General features: G+C 39.0%; 1 protein-coding gene across 1 annotated transcript in view; it reads right to left on the reverse strand.

The window, feature by feature from the left end:
• STARD13 (StAR related lipid transfer domain containing 13) overlaps window positions 1–18,196 on the reverse strand; it is a 286,747-nt gene that overhangs the window by 194,069 nt on the left and 74,482 nt on the right. The window lies entirely within an intron of this gene.

Here is an 18,196-nt window from a genome sequence, read left to right on the forward strand (position 1 = left end):
TGCAATTTCTGTTTCTGGAGACAGCTTTGAACTGACTTTGATACTGCTAAATGTTTTATTCCAAAAGCTTTTTAGGTTCATAGTTCTTCACAAACACTAAGTAAAAATAGAAGTCTGCCCTTGAGTCTTAAGCCAACATAAAATATTTACAAGGATGGCATGACAACCACTATGCTTCAGTTTCTCTTCTAGAAGTTGGAATTCCCCTGATAAGTAGAGGTTCTGTGAAGTGTTATCACACTATTTATATCAAGTGTTATAAATGAAATTCTTATGCTGAGGTACATGTATCCAAAGAAAATACAGCCTACTTAAACAGTATTTTTGCTCTTGATTTTCACACAAATTAGGTTTTTCATCTGCTAGAAAATTCTTTCTGATTGTTCTGCAAGTATTTCTAATTTCTCTGAAACAGAACATTAACTAAACAGAAATAAATTATTTTCTGTGAATAAACTGACCCCAGATTTACGAAATCATCTGCACTGGAGTTAAAATGTGAACGACTCTTGTTCTGTATTTTCTGAGGGATTAGGTGCATCTCAGTGGTGACTCATGGGCTTGTCACAGATGAAATACAGAGAAGGAATGAACAAGCTCTGTCAGATCCATACAGATCCTTGTGAAGCCAACTTCACAAGGATGTCTGTGTTATGTATTCCTATATAATAATCACATGACAGTGCGGTGCAGAGAAACCCCAATGGCTCTGGGCAATGTTAGCCAAATAAAGTCAGGTTTGTAACCTCACTCTCAGTTCTGGATCTGTCAGAGCAAACCTAGCAATGGAGAAGTATGGATGCAGGACGGATATGATGGCAATTGAGGAAAGAGAAAAATTATAAAGAAGAGATACAGTAGGCCAGAGAAAGATTTTTGTGAAGACATGAAACAAGACACAATATATTATCAACACAATCCAGCGAGGGATCAATTATCTGAAAGTTGGGAATCTATAGCTAGGTGTTTCTGATGTTGCTGAACTTTTCCCCAGGCACTGTGGCCTGAGGCCTTGAAGAAAATCCTGCAGAAGGATGTCAGTTAAGCTCCGTGGGAACAAATGTATCCTCAGATCTGCAGGACTAGAACTAAAGCTTTCATTTGTTCAGTGTCTCCGTACACCATGTTCACAAAACTGTTCTCAAATATTCAAGCAGCTGCAATTTTGCCTGCATTCCATTATGTGCAAAGCAATTTTAAGTTGTAAGCATATGTTTTAAATTATTGGTCCCAACAGTGAGCCTATAATGTAGCAGTGATTTCCAAAACACTTACAGAGAGCCTTCAGAGAACCAGTTAATGATAGGATGTCATATAACATCAAGATACTCACTCAAAAGCCATGAATCAAACAGAACAAACGAGCCACAGCAATAAAAACTATTATGCTTGAAAATCCCTGATCAATCCTTTGGTTTTCAATATACAAAGTTCATCAAGAGTTCCTTGGATAAGGTGGGCTGGATGCCTTCACCACAGCCATCTGTAGACTTGCTGCATTCTTCAAAGCTCTTGTGCTGTTGTAAGTTTGTGCCAAATCATGCTGTAGCTCATTGTGCTGAAGGACATTCAGGGACTGAACTGCCTCCAATAATCTACTGTGCCTTATGTTTTCCCTGTTTATCCCATAACAGCCCACATGCCCACTGCCTACCTACATCTAATTGAGATTTTGATCTACTATTTACCTTGATGAGGAGTAGGTTTTGATTTTCACAATGTGAGATTCAGAGCGTTATTTTTCAATATAAAAAGTAGCATAACAGGACATTGGCAAAATGTCAGGTAAATATAGGAATAAAAGGCGGCCTGGGCTCATTCCCACACTATGCAGCACTATCATCAGGAGAAGTCTGGAGAGAGGAAATGCTGAGTAAAGGAAACTCAGAACCAGAAGTCATTAGGGTCATAACTCATATGCAAGACAAAGCAAAGTGTTTATTTCAAAAATTATTTAAAGTGAAATATGCCTGAACACATCATTTCCTCAGGGAAAGCTGTTTCTCTGGAAAGCATTTAAAACATCCATGCTCCTAGGATAAAGTTTTTTGAAGATGAAATGCTACCAATATTGATTAGCATGAGAAAGAGAATAAATAATTTTCAAAAGCACATGATTTTTGGAAGTTCAGTCTTGTCAAGAAAAGTGGTACCATGTGCCAAATGCTGAGACGGACACTGTTACAGAATCTGGCCCTGTCTCTTAGGATTCAGTTAGAATTTAACAGGAGCAGAATTAGTGAGAAAATACATTATTCTGAATCATTTTCTGCAGGGAAAACAAAACAAACCAGCAGATAGCAAGCAAACAAAGCCCTAAATCCCAAGCCTTCTTTTCTTTGGTTGTTTTATCCTCTTCTGTATGCAGTGGGCACAAACCGCACAACTCTAAATAATTCAGAAATAATGAGAACCTGTTTTTCCCACCCTTAACTGCAACTCAGTCTTGTTCTGGATCCTCCCAAAACGAAGGTTCGTGAGGAATCTTTTTCTCACACAGCTCCCCTTAAAGCCTACTGGGAGTTTCAATGAAGGCAAATCTGCCAGGTATGTGGGCACACACCACCCAACAGTCCTATTTCATCATTCCAGCAATGTACTGCCCTTATTTATACTAGATATGTCTTTGGCTGTTATTTTCACCATATTGTTACCTCTAAAACCTCCAAAATTCCTACACAGGTTCTATCTCCACTGGCTGTCCCTCTAAAACTCAACCTTTTTCACATCTGAGGAGTTGTGTAAGTTGTTTTTCCCAGCCCATCTTCCACACGTGCATCCTGCAGTAGGAGCAGGAGCTGAACATTCTGATGATATGGCAAATCTAATTGCATAGCTATAGCCACCTTAAAGGGAAACTTTCATATGCCTAAGGGGAGTGGTTTAACAAATTTATATGCAGATGGAAGTATATTAAGAGCAAACAGCTAGTCATTCACAGAATAAATATTCCCTAAATAAGTGTATAACAAGGAGCAATGGTAAAGCATGCAAAGCAGATGGCAGATCTTTGCAACTAAATGTGTGGGTCCCAGCAGCATTATTTAGGCTTGCACTCTGGAGAACGAAAATAACAAAACTAACAAACAAACAAGCCCCCCTCGAAAAAACCCCCAAACTAACAAAAAAAAAAAAAAAAAAAAAAAAAAGAGAGAAAGAGCAGGCCATTCTAGCAGATTAACTGCTGATCCAACTGCATGAGAACTGCCAAACGATACACACTAGAAATCAGGATGCCCCAGGATCTGCTGTGTTGAAATGCCTACCGCATATACCTGTCAGTTAAACCTGGGGAAACTGTCACCCATAGGAGCCTCAGCCTTGTGAGGTATCTTCTTCATTGCCAGAGTTCTTGCTTTGCAAATGCAGCCTTTGCAGACAGAGCAGGGTATAAACTGGGAGGCTACTGACTGTGAACCGTGTAATTGGAATGTACAATAAAAAGCACAACTACACTTATTTTACTGGGACATCTATCACAGTACCTTGAACACCTAAGACATCAAGGTTCAAGATGTGCCTTACTGTAGTAAGTTTGAAGGAGCAAATAGTATTGCAAGTAATGGTATTTTTAATATTCTGGACTACGTAAGAAGAGGCAAAGCAAGTGCTGAGGGAGTATACAAGAGTTTTGTACATCAGGGAAGACAGTCTTGTGACTGATGGTACAGGACTGAAGATCAGATTTAGTTGACTCTTTCAGTACTGTGAGAGACCTCATGGAGGATGCTGGGTCATCATTTGCATTCTGATGTTGTGCCTTCCAGTTGCAAAATGAAGATAGTGAAGACCACGAAGAATCCTTCTTGAGTCTGAAAACTTAAATATTAAAATTCACCTCTTGCATGTGGCCATCTTTCTCCTGACACAGAAAGCAGATGAAATGTATTTTTACAGAAATGCCTATCAGGAAATGTTGGGTATGAACTCAGTCATGTCTCCAGAATGCTTTCAGGTCCCCACACTAAGATGCTAATCATCATTAGAGTTCATAGTTGAAAAGGTCCAATGAATGCTTTTGTACAAGGAAAAGAGTATAATCAGTCACTGATAAATCTACATTCACGAAGCAGGACAGCGTATACATTTCAGTGTTTTGTCCTCTTATTTCTTTCATGGTGATTTTTCAAAGCTACAGAAAATTCACAGTTTGGTTTGTTGTAAAATTTGTTTTCAGCAAACACTCTCTTCAAATTACTGAATATTTTAGATGTGCCATATGGTACATAATTTTTCTTCCCACATAATGACCTTAATGTCTTCAGAGCTGAAGAATGTCTGATACCAGTAATTCATTTAAGAGCTCTGGAAGACCTTTTTAATGTAATTTTTAGTATCTTAGAATATACATGTCTTAGGGGGAGAAAAAGTTCAATAAAAGCCATACTCATAGTTGATGCCAGCCAACTAACCAAATAAACTCACTGTCCAATTGTTAGTATTGCTAGATGAAACAAACTTATAGTAATGATTCTTCTGTGTACTTATATAAATCCATGAAGTACCTGTGACATTGCAAGCAGGGGATGAATCTACCACAGGCTTGTTTGATATATGCATGCCATGCACATTCACATATGATCAATGTGGTGTGATATCAAGACTGGCCCAGAGGAATTTATTACCAGGTGAATCTGGAGCTCCTCTAGTCCTTACTGTGGGTTTTTATCTTAGTCTGAGATCATGCATTAGGCCATTAAAGTCATCTCTATCATTGAACCTTGTGAATCTCAGATACGGTGAGAAAAATTAATCTTGAACTTCAACCACCGTGGGCTGTATCTCAAATGATCTGGGAATTATGGATATTTAATGGATATAATGGATAATTCTAGATAAGACCACATCAGGTTTACACTGCTGTGAATAAAACAAAAGTACTTCCTCTGAGAGCACTCTCCTAGAAGCGCACCCAAACTGGGGATGTACACTCCTGAGATACCACTACCTCAGCCACTCTGGAGAAGGTTGAGTTAGTTCTTCTGCAACCACCTTGGAAAACACCCCACTAAAGATCAGTCTTGTCTCATATGCAGTGACTGAGTTGGCAACTTGGCCACACACTTCCAAAGGAGCTACAACAGAAAAAAAACCCTTGCTGCCCAAATGTACTTTGTGTGAGACAATGAACAAAACCCACCACATTCTTCTTTGCAACATCCTTCGTGAATGGTGTTACAGGAAGCTGCTGGACAGTAAGTGTGAGACACACATGTCAATACTCAAAGAGGACTTTGGGGAACAGAAAAACATTCTGATTTTGCAAGAGGGACAAGCTATTTTGCTGATGAGATTTCAATCAGTTCACAGCAGCTGGAACTCCACATCACAGAGGCATACACAGCTGGACAGTTCAGCACCAAAATCAGTCTCTCTAAGTACGAAAGAACAGGCCACCCAGTAGGGCATGACAAGTATATTCAAGCTAAATGTCCTGAGGAACATTCTGAGAGAGGTGTATGTAAAAAACCTAGTGGTCAGCAGAAAAGGTTGCTCTTCTGATAGACATTATTAAAAAAATACCCTGTGGAGAGAAATGTCAATAAATTGACTCAGAGCTACCTACCATCCAAAAGCTCCTGAAGAGACTACAACAAAAGGAGGCTCCTCAGTTAAGCAAAGTCAACAACTATGCAAAGTTCTGTCAACCCAGAAACAGACAGTCCTGACCCTGGGTTGAATTCCTGCTGTGAAACAAGGACTAAAAGGCAAGTACTTGGTGAAGCTCCAGATATGCCTTCAGAGAACAACACTCAAAGAAAGGCAAAAAGTCCTTGAGGCTTTGGTACAGCTTGGGGATTAAAAATCATTATAAATATTTATTGCCAAAACTTATTTTTTTTTTTGCCACATATTGCCACAAAGGCTAGGGCTGGGGTGAACAAGACACCCTTAAAAACCCAAACTAGGTTCCTGATTAAAAAGGTTCATTAAAAAGATGGGGTACAATCATACAGTGTTATCCTTTGAGTTTGTTAGTTGTCTAAGCTGTTACTAAATCCACTCTGCAAACAAAAGATTGACTGACTGAACTCAACACAGAAAACAGTTTGTAAGAACTGTTTGCACGAGGATTTGCATCTCAAAATGCTCCAACTGTACAGGCCAAAATCACCACTAGTCCAGAAAGACAGTGATGTCTGACATCAAAGAACAGTTGTGTTAGGATTGCAGTGCCTGAGCAAGGAGCAAAGAATAATTTACAGAGCCATGGCTACAGACAGATATCTCATTAGACAGATTATCTGAGCTAAAATTTCAAGAACCTTTAGTAAACTATTTTTATACATGAATCAAGGACAACTCTATAAAAAAAACCCCAAAACAAAACCAAACAAACAAAAAAACCCCAACCAACAAAACAGCAATTTAAAGAGGTCAAGGCTTTGGATTTTGCCCTGCATCCTCAGATGGTGTGTCAGCAGAGTGATGCTGTGTGCTGCTGGGAGCAGCTTCCTCCCCACGCTGATGCAGAGGGAAGAGTGCCACCTGCTGAGATCCTGCCAGCCTTCCTGCTGCCCTGGTCCTTGCATCATCTCTGTCATGCTGACCTCATCCCACCCTCCTCTGTCCATGCTCTCAGGTACCTTCCATCCAGAGAGCTTCCTGCTGTGCTGGAGTTAGCAAAGGCAGTGAGGAGGCATTCAGCCCGGGAAGTTAAAAGAGAATAGGATTCCCTTTTCACCTGAATCAAGCTGCAAATCTCTGGGGAACCAGTCTGACAGGAATAGTGTTTTGATGGATTTTTTTACTTATCTGTACAGAGATCCTTTGCAGTGTAGGCACAACCATTTTGGTCAATTTACACAAACAAAATGCAACACATTTCTTAAGATATTTTAAGACTAAGGACATACAGGAATAAATACCATTAATAGAACTTCGACTTTTGTAACCACAATTGCAGAGAAAATGGAAGTGAAGAGGGAAGAAAGCATACCACCATTCACTTCAGTGTTTGTGCAACTCAGCAGTCCATGAGCATTACAAAGAACCCAGGTTCTGCAATGGCCTCAGCTGCTAAAACTCTTTTTCATATTTTTTCCAGATGAGACATGTAACTAGCTCTGAACATGCTCAAATTAATATTTAGTGTGTGGATTGAGACACTAGATGGAACAACGAGTCTGGAAAGCAGGACCCACACGAAATAGGTAGATGAACCAGAATGACCTGCAGAAGGAAGGCAGAAAGCAAAGAACCAGAATATAACTTATTCTGTATACTGATGATAAACACAAGAAGACATTTCACAGCAAGAAACTTTCTAATCATAAGTGGGGTACTAAAACAAATCATCTTAACAGGCTCTGTAGTCTGTCAGTGGGGGTCTTAAAAAAGAAGTTGGACAAACTTTTCGTCAGGTATAGGTGATTCCGATTTGGTAAAGAGGAATAGGCTAAAATTTCTCTTGAGTTCTCTCAGACTTTAGGTTGCTCCAGTTACTCTCTGAGGCTGTGCTAACTCTGTTTCAGTCCAGATTCATAGTTCTAAATGCAACTCCTATTCGTTAGTTTGAGTTTTAAGACACCAAGTCCCTCTGGAAATGTTCAGTTCAATTTGCAGCATGCTAGTGGACCCACAGTGATCTCAAGCTCTAATTCAATGGTTCATCTGAAATTTTGCATTAGGACGTTTTGCAATAAAGAAGTTTCAGGCATTTTTATTTTCTGAGCACTTTGGTTTTGTAGCAAATGATTCATCATGGTAAATTTTAAAACATGTAATACCAATTTAAAGAAGGTCATAATTATGACACTTGGCTGCTTCAAATAATGTGTGACCTTTCTCCTACAGTGCATTATCAGCAGGCCTCATCTAGCAATTCATTTTAAAATCACTACTTTATCATTCTGTGTCCAGTTCTGGGAATTTACAAAAAAAGGTCATATGAGTGGTAGTAAGCTAAAAAACTTCAGCAAATAATTTTTCTGAAGCTGTACTTCCCTTCTATAAGTGCACATCACTTACACAAAGGGCTGCATAATCACATTTCAGTATTGTGAGATACTGTACATCCCAGGACAAAGGGGTGGCAGTTGGGCAAAGCTGCCTCCTCCCAGCAGAAGCACAAGAGAAAATTGTACCTTGAGAGGGATTATCTCTGTTAGAGAGATGGGATGCACGATTTGCTACATTAATTTGCATAAAAAATGCTCTCCCTGTGCATTGTGCCAGCCTCTGTTTCTGGTGTGTTACAGATGGAAGTCCCCTCTTCTTCAGCGTGGGAAACAGGCAGGAGCAGCCTACAGGCTCTCCAGAGTACAAAGAGCCGGAGGCTGGTATTATGAGAGACCTTTGCACCATTGCTTAAGTGGGACTAGAGGTCCGACTCTACCCAAGCTCCAAAATGCCACAGAAGCACTTTGTCAGCCTGGGCAGGACACATTTCTAACTATACATCTCTGGTAATATTTGAATCTCTCTGTTTTGCTCATGCTGTGAACAACAATTGTAAAGTCAAAGGCTCCATCTCAATCATGCGTCGTCTGATCAACAGGTGAAGTAACTGGCAAAACGCTGCCTGAATAAAAATTGCAGAAGTCCCAAAACAGAGGCCAAGATAAATAAAATGAGTAATAGCTACACTGGAAGAGAAATTACTTTGATAAGTAGAACATATTTGCTCTTTTTTTTCATGCTGTTGTAACAAATATACTACAGGGCCAGAAAGAAAAGACAATGCAAACCCCGACAGGTAGGCAGACAGATAAGGTCTGATTGGACATACTCTCCTGAAGAAAACTGTGCTCAACCAATCCCACAAACAAAAATAAAACAGTCTGGTAGAGTTCAATCCAGCATATGCCTGCCATTCTTACCCATAGGTGCTGGTGTACTTTATCACCTGCTCTTTTCTGTGGTAGCTACAAAACAGAGTAGAAAATTGTACTGTCACCCAATTAAATAAAATGTGTTGCACCCAGAAGCATCAGCAAAGAGAAGAGAAGAGAGAGAAATTGTTTCCCTTCCACACTTCAGTGAGTACAAAGTTAACTGCATACAAGTAAGGTTCTCTGTATTTGCATAGGCATGGTATAATTTACTGGTATGGTTCCCAATCACGTCTTGCTATGCATTTATAGAGATTCTTATTTTGACAACTCGAATCCCACATCTACTGACAAAGAGCCAGGACATTTGAGTCTGCCCTTGAAAAGCAATGCATTTCTGAGGCTGTGTGCTAACACTGAAATGTAAGTCAGCAATTTTAGTGTCTATGATTAGCAAGACTGCACTATTATGAAATGCGACTGTGTTCCTGCAAACAGTCAGTGCTATAAGAAATACAGTACAGACAAGTACTGCTGTCTTGCGTTATAGTTTCTGCAAAAGAATTCAGTAAGAAGATGTGAAAATTAACATAACAACTGTCATCCTAGAATACTGAATATTTCAATTTACATATGATAAATATGTCTATAAAAGTCAAGTAGCACACATCGGATAAATTTGGTATGTTTGTGCTAATTAATCAATGCCAGACATCAACTCTTTCGTCATTACAGCTGGACCTAGATGGCAAATCTCACTGTGTGAGCCTGAGACAGTTATTATGCGGAAGGGATTGGGCTGGCTCAGAAAAGCACTCACTCAGTATATTTTGCTGGCAGTCTCTGCTCATGGGGTTTTGGCAAAATCACCACCAAGTCCAGCTGCTCTGCTGCTATTGCTGTCCCTGGTGGACCTGCTGGCTGCCCTTGCAGAGGTGGGTCACCTCTATTTCCCAACTGCTCCTGCGGTTGCTCGCTCATTCAAAGCTTTTCTTACAACATAAACAGACATTACCAATTTGAACTACATAAATAGCCATGTAATGCTGAGCAATAAAAATAACCAGTTCTAGTCTCCTCTCAATACAGACTTCATATGCCTTTTCAACTATATCAAATGAACTTTACTGCAAAAATGAGTTGGAAACTTCAATTTTACTTTACATTGTATTAAAAAAAAGGTGTACAAATTATCTTGTCTACATCTAAGATTAAATATTGTTTAATTATTTCTCAAAGCTCTTTTATGAATAAGAAAGCTCTTTCTCACATATATAACTCAATGAGTTACAAAAATAAAATGCACAAAGTATGTCCCTAGCCTCCAATAATCCTTATGAAAATTAAATTAAAATAATGAATCTGATGCAAAATACTGTGCAAAAATGGTATATTAATGTAATTTTAAAATAAATATTTTCATAGATCAAGTGATTTAACCATAGCAGTTCAGAGTAATTTTAATTGCTGCATAACTAAATTAGAATTATCTTCAGCTGATTACAACATTTTTGTCAGAAAAGAAATTGAATCGAGCAATTAATTAAGAAAAAAAAAAAGCATATTGCACCTGGCTGAGATGGTGTTGATGTTCCCATAGCAGCCCTCAGCAGTGCTGTGCTTTGTACCTAGAAAGGTGCCTGTGTTTTTGCTACCGCTGAGCAGCCCAAGGCTGTCTCTCCGGTGTTCTTCCCCCCTCCCCACCCCAAAGGCCAGTGGGCTGGGAGTAGGCAAGATCTGTGGAGGGGGACACAGACAGGACTGCTGACTCAAACTTTCCAGAGGGATATTCCATACAATATGACGTCTGCTCAGCAATAAAAGTTAAGTGAAAGGAGGAGGAAAAGAGGCCTTTGTCTTCCAAACCAACCACTATGTGTGCTGAAGCCCTGCTTCCCAGGAAGTGGCTGGACATTGCTTGCTGATGGGAAATAAAGAATAGATAACCTTATCTTCCTTTGCTTCTGCATGCACAACCTTTGCTTTTGCTTTAGTAAACTGCCTTTACCTTGACCCTCAAGTTTTTTCCATCTCTGTTGAGGATGGGAGTGATACAGCAGCTTGGTGGACAACTAGCTCAGCCAAGGTCAACCCACCACAACATGTTAAGAATTTTACTTAAGGAATGTTTCGAAATTCAGCAAACAAATTATTAAATAAATATGTTTTGGTCAGTTCTGAAACATGCCTCAATTAACTCCTAAATGAATAAGGATGATCTAAAATATTTCATTTCCTTGGAACTGACACTAACATCTCAAAAGTGTCATCAATCAAGAAGGCAGGAGCTTTTCAGTCCATTTGGAGTTCAGCATTACTACCACCAAGAAATAAAACACTATCCAGCCATCTGTATGCAGTATAACTATGGTGCAAGGTGTTGGAGTCTCCTCACTAAAATACTTTGTGCAAATTTAAAAGGTATATGGTAAATCAGAATAAATAAGAGGATTTATAAGTGTGTATTTGGTGGAAAAAACCCAACTTTTTGGGCTGTGTGTGTTTGGGATGACTTCTGCTTCTCTGGTCTGTTCTTGTAGTACTGAGACAAACAAAAGAGAGTAAATTCAAACAAGGCTACCGATTTTAATTCTAATCAATAGATACACTAGCAAAATTCCAAGGAGAAGTTGTAAGAAAATAACAGGTAACAAAGCTGCTCTCCCTCAAGAAAAAAAAAATCATCATAATATGATAACACTTCTTACCATGATACATAAGCACTGCAATGCCAAGTCCCAGTTTAATATTTCTAAGCATTGTTTAAAGGGACCCACAGCTCAAGGTGGCATTTCTAAAATGAAAAGGCAGTGGCCTACCAACTGGCCCTGTAATGTCTTTTTTTATGGTAATTTTAGAATAATAAACAGTAAGAATGCATAATGGAAGAGTTTGTTATTAGCCAGTTCTGATAAACACAATAACTGTATAATATTCACCTACCTTTTTTAATTCATGGTGTCCTTCTGCCACCATTATAGCTGAACACCTGAGACAGTCACTCTTTAGCATCAAAACTGCAAATGCTACTCAGATACTTGATCTGATCAGTGAGAAGGATATAGTGTTTGCTGGTTTTGTATATTTACATCTTGATTCACAAAGCCTGATCCTGTTTCCATTGAGGTTTCACTGGGCAGAGATGAGCAGACCGAGAATTTAGATTTGGAATTCAGGACTGTTCAGAAGATATATTAGATGAGAATTTAATCTGCTAGTTTTCCTTTGAAAATTTTTTGAAAGTTTACCTATTAATGTACAAAATATTTATATTGAGCAAAGCTAAAATTTATACTGAGCTTCCCCTTTCTCTGTTCTCTGAACTCATGGTGGCATCATGATTTCAGCGTAATGTGTAAGCACGGTGTTGCCTGGTGAAGGAGACGACTGATGGGAGGAGGGAATAAAGACAAAAGGGAAAAGCGAAGGTGCTATTCTGGGTCCTTGTAACCAGTCCTTGCTGGGAGCAGACTTTGGTCAGAGTGCTGTGTAATGCACTGGAAACAAAGAGGATGAGAAAGTCTGGAGTATCAGTTGTAGATATCAGAATATATAGCTCTCAGGAAGGAAGGGAGGCATCTGCCCTTCACTCCCTATTAGTGTTTTTCATTAGAGTTAGTACAGGCTTTTCCTGGGCAATAAATTCATCTACTACCAAAAACCTAGTTAATCTTAAAGCAGGGAAGATTCTGTCTTCCAGGTGCTCTTGATCAGCTCAGAAATTACTGTAAGTCCAGAGTACTCCTGAGAAAGAAGGGTAATGTCCTTATTGTATGGGCAGAGCAGGGAAAGAATGGGAAGGTAGGCATCCTGTTCTGAGGCAAGGAAGTCTGCTATAATGGGGTACAGCTCAAAGTGGAGTGTGTCACTTTACCCGACTATTTCAGCATGTCTCTATCCCAATGGAATACTGGTCAGATTAGGTACTGAATGGAAAAAGAAAAATTATGCAAAGACAATGTTTCAGGTTACCTGCACCTGTACTGGAGAGTTAATTTTTTGACATAATGAATAGCAACATAAGGATAAAGAGAAAAGCAAACCACATGACTAAAGGACAGAGTTTGAAATTTGTGTCTGCAAGAACAGGAATAATTGGAGTTAACATTCTTTATGAGAAAGGATGGTCCAGTAGCAAAAACAGAGATCGTGTATAGGTTCTGCTCTTGACCCTGTTGCAACCAATCAGCTGCTTTTGAGACTTTGAGAGAGTCAGTAAGGACCTGATGTCTGCAAAGATTTCTGTATCTCTTCTGCTTGAGCTGCACTGCTTTTACAAGTGCATTTAGTCAAAGTGTAAACAGAAATCTCCAGCTCCAACTAAGCCAAATAAATGTGTCTTCAAACACAGCATCTCTTTGAGAAAATGGAGCATTCGATGCCATATCTTTGTCACTCAGTTCTAGGCTTGTTACTTCATCTTTGCACTTCTTTGCATCTTTGCACTTTGTGGGTCTTACAAAGTGGCCCACATTTCAGAACGGCAGAGAGCATCCTGAGGTAAGAAATCTTTGCCCAGAGATTGCACAAGTCTTCTTGGGGCTTTGCTAACAACTTTGTCAATGGGGGGCAAGGTCAGAGTAAAGCATGATGTGCCTAATCTTCACTTGGGAAACACACCCTACTATATAATGGATGTCACTGCTGCTGTAAATTTTACTGTGAACTGATAAATTTGACTGCATCCAGCAGTGATAGAATGTGAAACTTATTTCAGAACCAGGTTATATGCACTTTCTAATCTCAGATGTAAAATGAAGACTGCTTACACATTTCATGGAAAAATGAAAGATCAAGCCTAAGGTTTGTAAACAGCTTAAGATCCTCCAAATCCCAAAGTGAGTGAGTGGAAATAAAAACTGTTATGAGTTGCCACGTTATAACTTTCTTCTGCCCTGGATGTTGGTAACCACCTGATAAAAGGCTTGTGACACACACTCACTAAGAGAATAATCTCTGAACCCTGCTAGTACATGGGCAGCAATATTGAATAAGTAGTGCATGAGAAACACAATGATTATGATTTTCCTTCAGCTGTTTTTATTTTTTAATTTCTCTGCCTCCAACAATGTCAGAGGGTCAGGCAAGCATCACACTGCCTATACAGAGATAATAATAATGGCATCTTCACGAGTGAAGATCCGGGGAAGGTCTTTACACCTTCCAGCCTGCGCATTGGATTTTTTTAGGTGAGACACAGTGTGCGTGGAACTGAGCCCACCCTTTAATCCTAAGGTTCATCTGCCGGGGCCAAGCGAGCTTGGACGGTGGCAGCGAGGTCCTCAGGACGTAGGTGGGTTGCCTTTAAGGGCTAACGAGCTCCACCTGCCCGGGAGTGGCCCTGACCGGGAATCGAACCCGGGTCTCAGCGGTGATAGCGCCGCGCCTTTACCACTAGACCACCAGGGGCTCCTTTTTATACAGAGATAATGACTATTATAATCATAGATTGCTGCCTTTTTGGTTTTACAGTGTCAGAAAACATCAGATGTTGCTGGAACCTCTGACCTTAACTCTGAAACACTATAGCATCAACTAGCATTTCTCAGAAAAAACCCACCCAACTTCTTAAAAGAATCGTAAACACTTTTCAGTCATGTGCATTACAAAGCAGTGCTTTGCTCCACATTTTCTGAATCAACTGGCTTAGCAGTCATGAACTATAGTTCACAAACAGTTTAAGCTAGCAGAAACTGGCACTGATGCTGAAAGAAGCAGTTTGCCCTGCCTCATCTCCAGCCGCTGACACTCTCTTGCACTAGCCTACATATTCATGTGGTTGAGCAGTGAATCAGTCTGAGAAACCAGGTTAAAAAAAGCCTCAAACATGTAAAAGAATTAATTCTAGCCCTATTGGTTTAATGAGCTCAAGCTATTTGTGGAACTAAATAATAAGAAATCAAAACTGTGCTAATCAACTATACTTAAAAAAAGAAAAAGCAGACTTAACACAGGTAGTGGAAAAAGCCCACTTTGGTACCAATGTATGAAGTTTTGTTTCTTGCTAATTCACAGAGCACATACTGCAGATGTTACCTGCAAGAGCTAGAGGGTGTTTACTGATGGTTTTCTTACACCATCTGTATTAGATTCATAACTTAGACCATCAAAGTTTTCTCTGCTCAGAGCATGGAGAGCCAGGTACTGCCCACCAAATGCCAGACTGTAATTTATACACCCTGTGAGGGATTTAGCTTATCCGGCTTTAAGTACTGATGTTCTTGAACAGTCACTTCTTCAAATACTTGACCAAGCAACACCAGCACTTTGGGGGAACAAAGCACTTTGATTAGGGACCTACATTCAGGTGACTACTTCAAGGTGAGTTGTATCTTGCTGTAAAAGTCCTTTTTTTCTCTCCATTAATGGAATCTCTATATGATGTAGACATAGACTTACAAATGCCAGCAACTGTCAGGTGAAAATCTGCAGTTTGTCTCTCAGGCATCTGGCTTTCCTGTCACTTTAGGTACACATTTCCTTTAGTACCTCTCAAAAAAAGTTCCAGTGAAGCAACTTCTGGGAGGGAAGGAAGGAGACATGACATGACATCATTGCCCTAAACCATGACTTTATTATTCTATCAAAATGTTGTGAGAAGTGCAAGCCATCTTTTAAAAGCATATAAACAGAATACCTACTGTGACAAGTTTGACAAGGAACCCTTCATTGTATCTTTTAAACTGTCAGCCTAGTTGGTATCCGTGGAAGTGTGCAGCTAACATCACTGCCTTATATTGAGAACTGAACAACTGTGTCCTGCCTAATTCTCTAATATGCTGCATATTATCCCTGAATTGTAGCATCCTTGATATTTTTAACACTGTTCTTCTCTGCTATATTTGCTAATCTCAATAATTTTTAGAGTATTTTGTTCTTTAAATGTCTGGGTATATGAGCTCCTGGGGAGTGGAGACAGACAAGTTCTTTTTGACCATCTGACTTACAAAAAATTAAAAGTTGGATCATCAAAATGCAACAGGTCCGATTTATTGATGTGTTACTCCCAAGTTAGGTATTATACCACTTGGATCATGGGAATTAAACAGATGTAGCCTGGTTGTGAGGTCAAAGGAATTAGACCTTTTGTCATTTGGACCCATTCCTTTTACTATAATAAAAGTAACTTCAGCATACTCTTTTTAAAAAATGTGGAAAAGTCTGTATCTTATTGAATAAGCAGTGAAAATCTGGGTATTGGAGAGACACAACAGACTTATGTAGACTGCATGCCTGGAGCAAGACATAGCAATATTTGAATTTGCATGAAAAAGAGCACCAAAAGCAGCACTTTGAAGGTAGTAAAGTGTTCTGTTCTCCTGAATGACATTTGCAAACACTCAATTTCAACATTTACTCCTAATTTAAAGCACTGTCCAATTAAAAACCAGCTTATTAATTTCTTAAGAAACTCTGTGCCTCCAGCAGGTTTCTAGTCTAGCTGCTGCCCTAAGCAACAGCAGTACTTTCTGCATTACAGTGCTGTTACTACAGTATTACAAAACTGATTGATAAAACACATAGACTGTACTGACAATGATTTGTGGAACTGCTTTTAATCATACTAGTATTTCCCGATTTTCAACCAAAAGAGAAAAGCAGACTTCAAAAAGAAAGAAAACCCCAAACTTTCTGTGCCTTTCTTCCCACACACTGCTAGACAAACAACAGTATTACTGCAACTTCACTTCAAAAATATTTACATAGTACTAGTGGGAAGGAAGTTAAGCAATGATACTTGTACATGCCTGAACATTTAGCAGAGGTAAAAAAAAATAATAAAGTTGGCAAGTTTCTTTTTGATGAATTCTCCCATCTATTCCAAGTAGAACAAGCAACAAATCAGAACAAATATTTGTGCTTTTTCAGAAATGGAAAATAGCAAACTTATTTTCTAAGGAAAGGAAATAGCTAGTGGGAATACAATAATGTTCAATTACTAAGCAAGTGGAGCCCACCTTCAAATTTCCATTTCAGTATACAGGAGTAGGCTCATTTAATGAAATACAGAATTTTTATGGTGGCATGCATATCATTCTTTGGTAGATGAACAAGACAGTGCTAAAGATACCTTTAATATAATTGATTTTACTTTAATCAAAATTGCATAGAGAACTTGAAATGAGCATCTGATTAGGAGAAAGAGAACTGCTGAGCTACTGGCTTAATATATAATTACTGCTAATACCTCTTGGCTTAGGGGTTGGAGGAATGGATGGTGGCATATGTGATGTCAGCTTCTGAAGCAGTTTGTGGAAGAGATTCTAGTAGGATGGATGTTACCTGATAGTCTCACAGATATATGTTCAGTATACTCATAAATGAACTGGAAAATGGAGGAATAAAAAGAGACCGAGGTTTCTGATGATATTAAATTACAGAGGTTAATAAAAATGAAAACTGACTGCCAATTGCTGCAAAAGGACCTTATGATGTTGAATGACTGTGAGAGAAACAAGAAAATATAAATCAATAATCTGTGCAATCACACACTTAAAAAAACCCAAAACCCCAAACAAACCAGCCTCAGGTATTCACTACTTCCTACAAGATTCCAAAGATTCAGTTTTTGCCGGTACAAGAATTACAGCCAAAACAATACTTCTGTAGCAAATTTACAATAAGAAAAGGGTTTTGTATCATATACTCCACAACTGAACTTTGGAAGTCATTTCTACAAGACATTTTGAATATCAAAAGAACAAATGAATACAAAAGACATAACTAGAGGTAAAAAAAGACTGTTAGGGCCTATTGATTACAAAATTGCAAGATGGTATCTGGCTTAAATGCGCCTACATGATAAATACCTCAAAGAAAGCTGAGATGGCTTACTATCTGCTTCCCCTGTTCTTACTATCTGCTTCCCCTGTTCTTACTATCTGCTTCCCCTGTTCTTACTATCTGCTTCCCCTGTTCTTACACTTCTTTTTTGGCTGACCACTGCCAAAAAAGGATACAGGACTATATGTACTTTTGATTCAATCCAGTGCAGCCATTCTTTATGTTGTGTGATGATCATGGGCACTGCTAGCACACAAGTAATTTAAAACTTGAGACGCGGAAACCATCTTCATTTTGGAACAAAGACACTGATCCTAAAGTAGCTTACATTTAGGTACTGTTGGGAAAGTAAATCAAAGCCTTTTGAGAAAACACTCTAATGGATTTTAACAGACTTTGACTGCAGGCTACAGCATTACCTTCTGAAAAAAACCACCCAAATAAATATTGCTATTATTGGTTCAAAATTGGATTTAACTAAACCACCAGAGCTGAACACTTAGGCTTGTAGACAATGTGGTGTGGAATTCACCATGAATTAGGCATAATCAACAGCCAAACTAAAAAAGGCAAAGAGACTAGTTCTAAAATAAGCAATGAACAAAAAGCTGTGGTAGTAGCTCTGATGTCTGGAATCC

The sequence above is a fragment of the Myiozetetes cayanensis genome, unplaced genomic scaffold (assembly GCF_022539395.1).
Source record: "Myiozetetes cayanensis isolate MyiCay16 unplaced genomic scaffold, myiCay2020 scf5-8, whole genome shotgun sequence".
Lineage (NCBI taxonomy): Eukaryota > Metazoa > Chordata > Aves > Passeriformes > Tyrannidae > Myiozetetes > Myiozetetes cayanensis.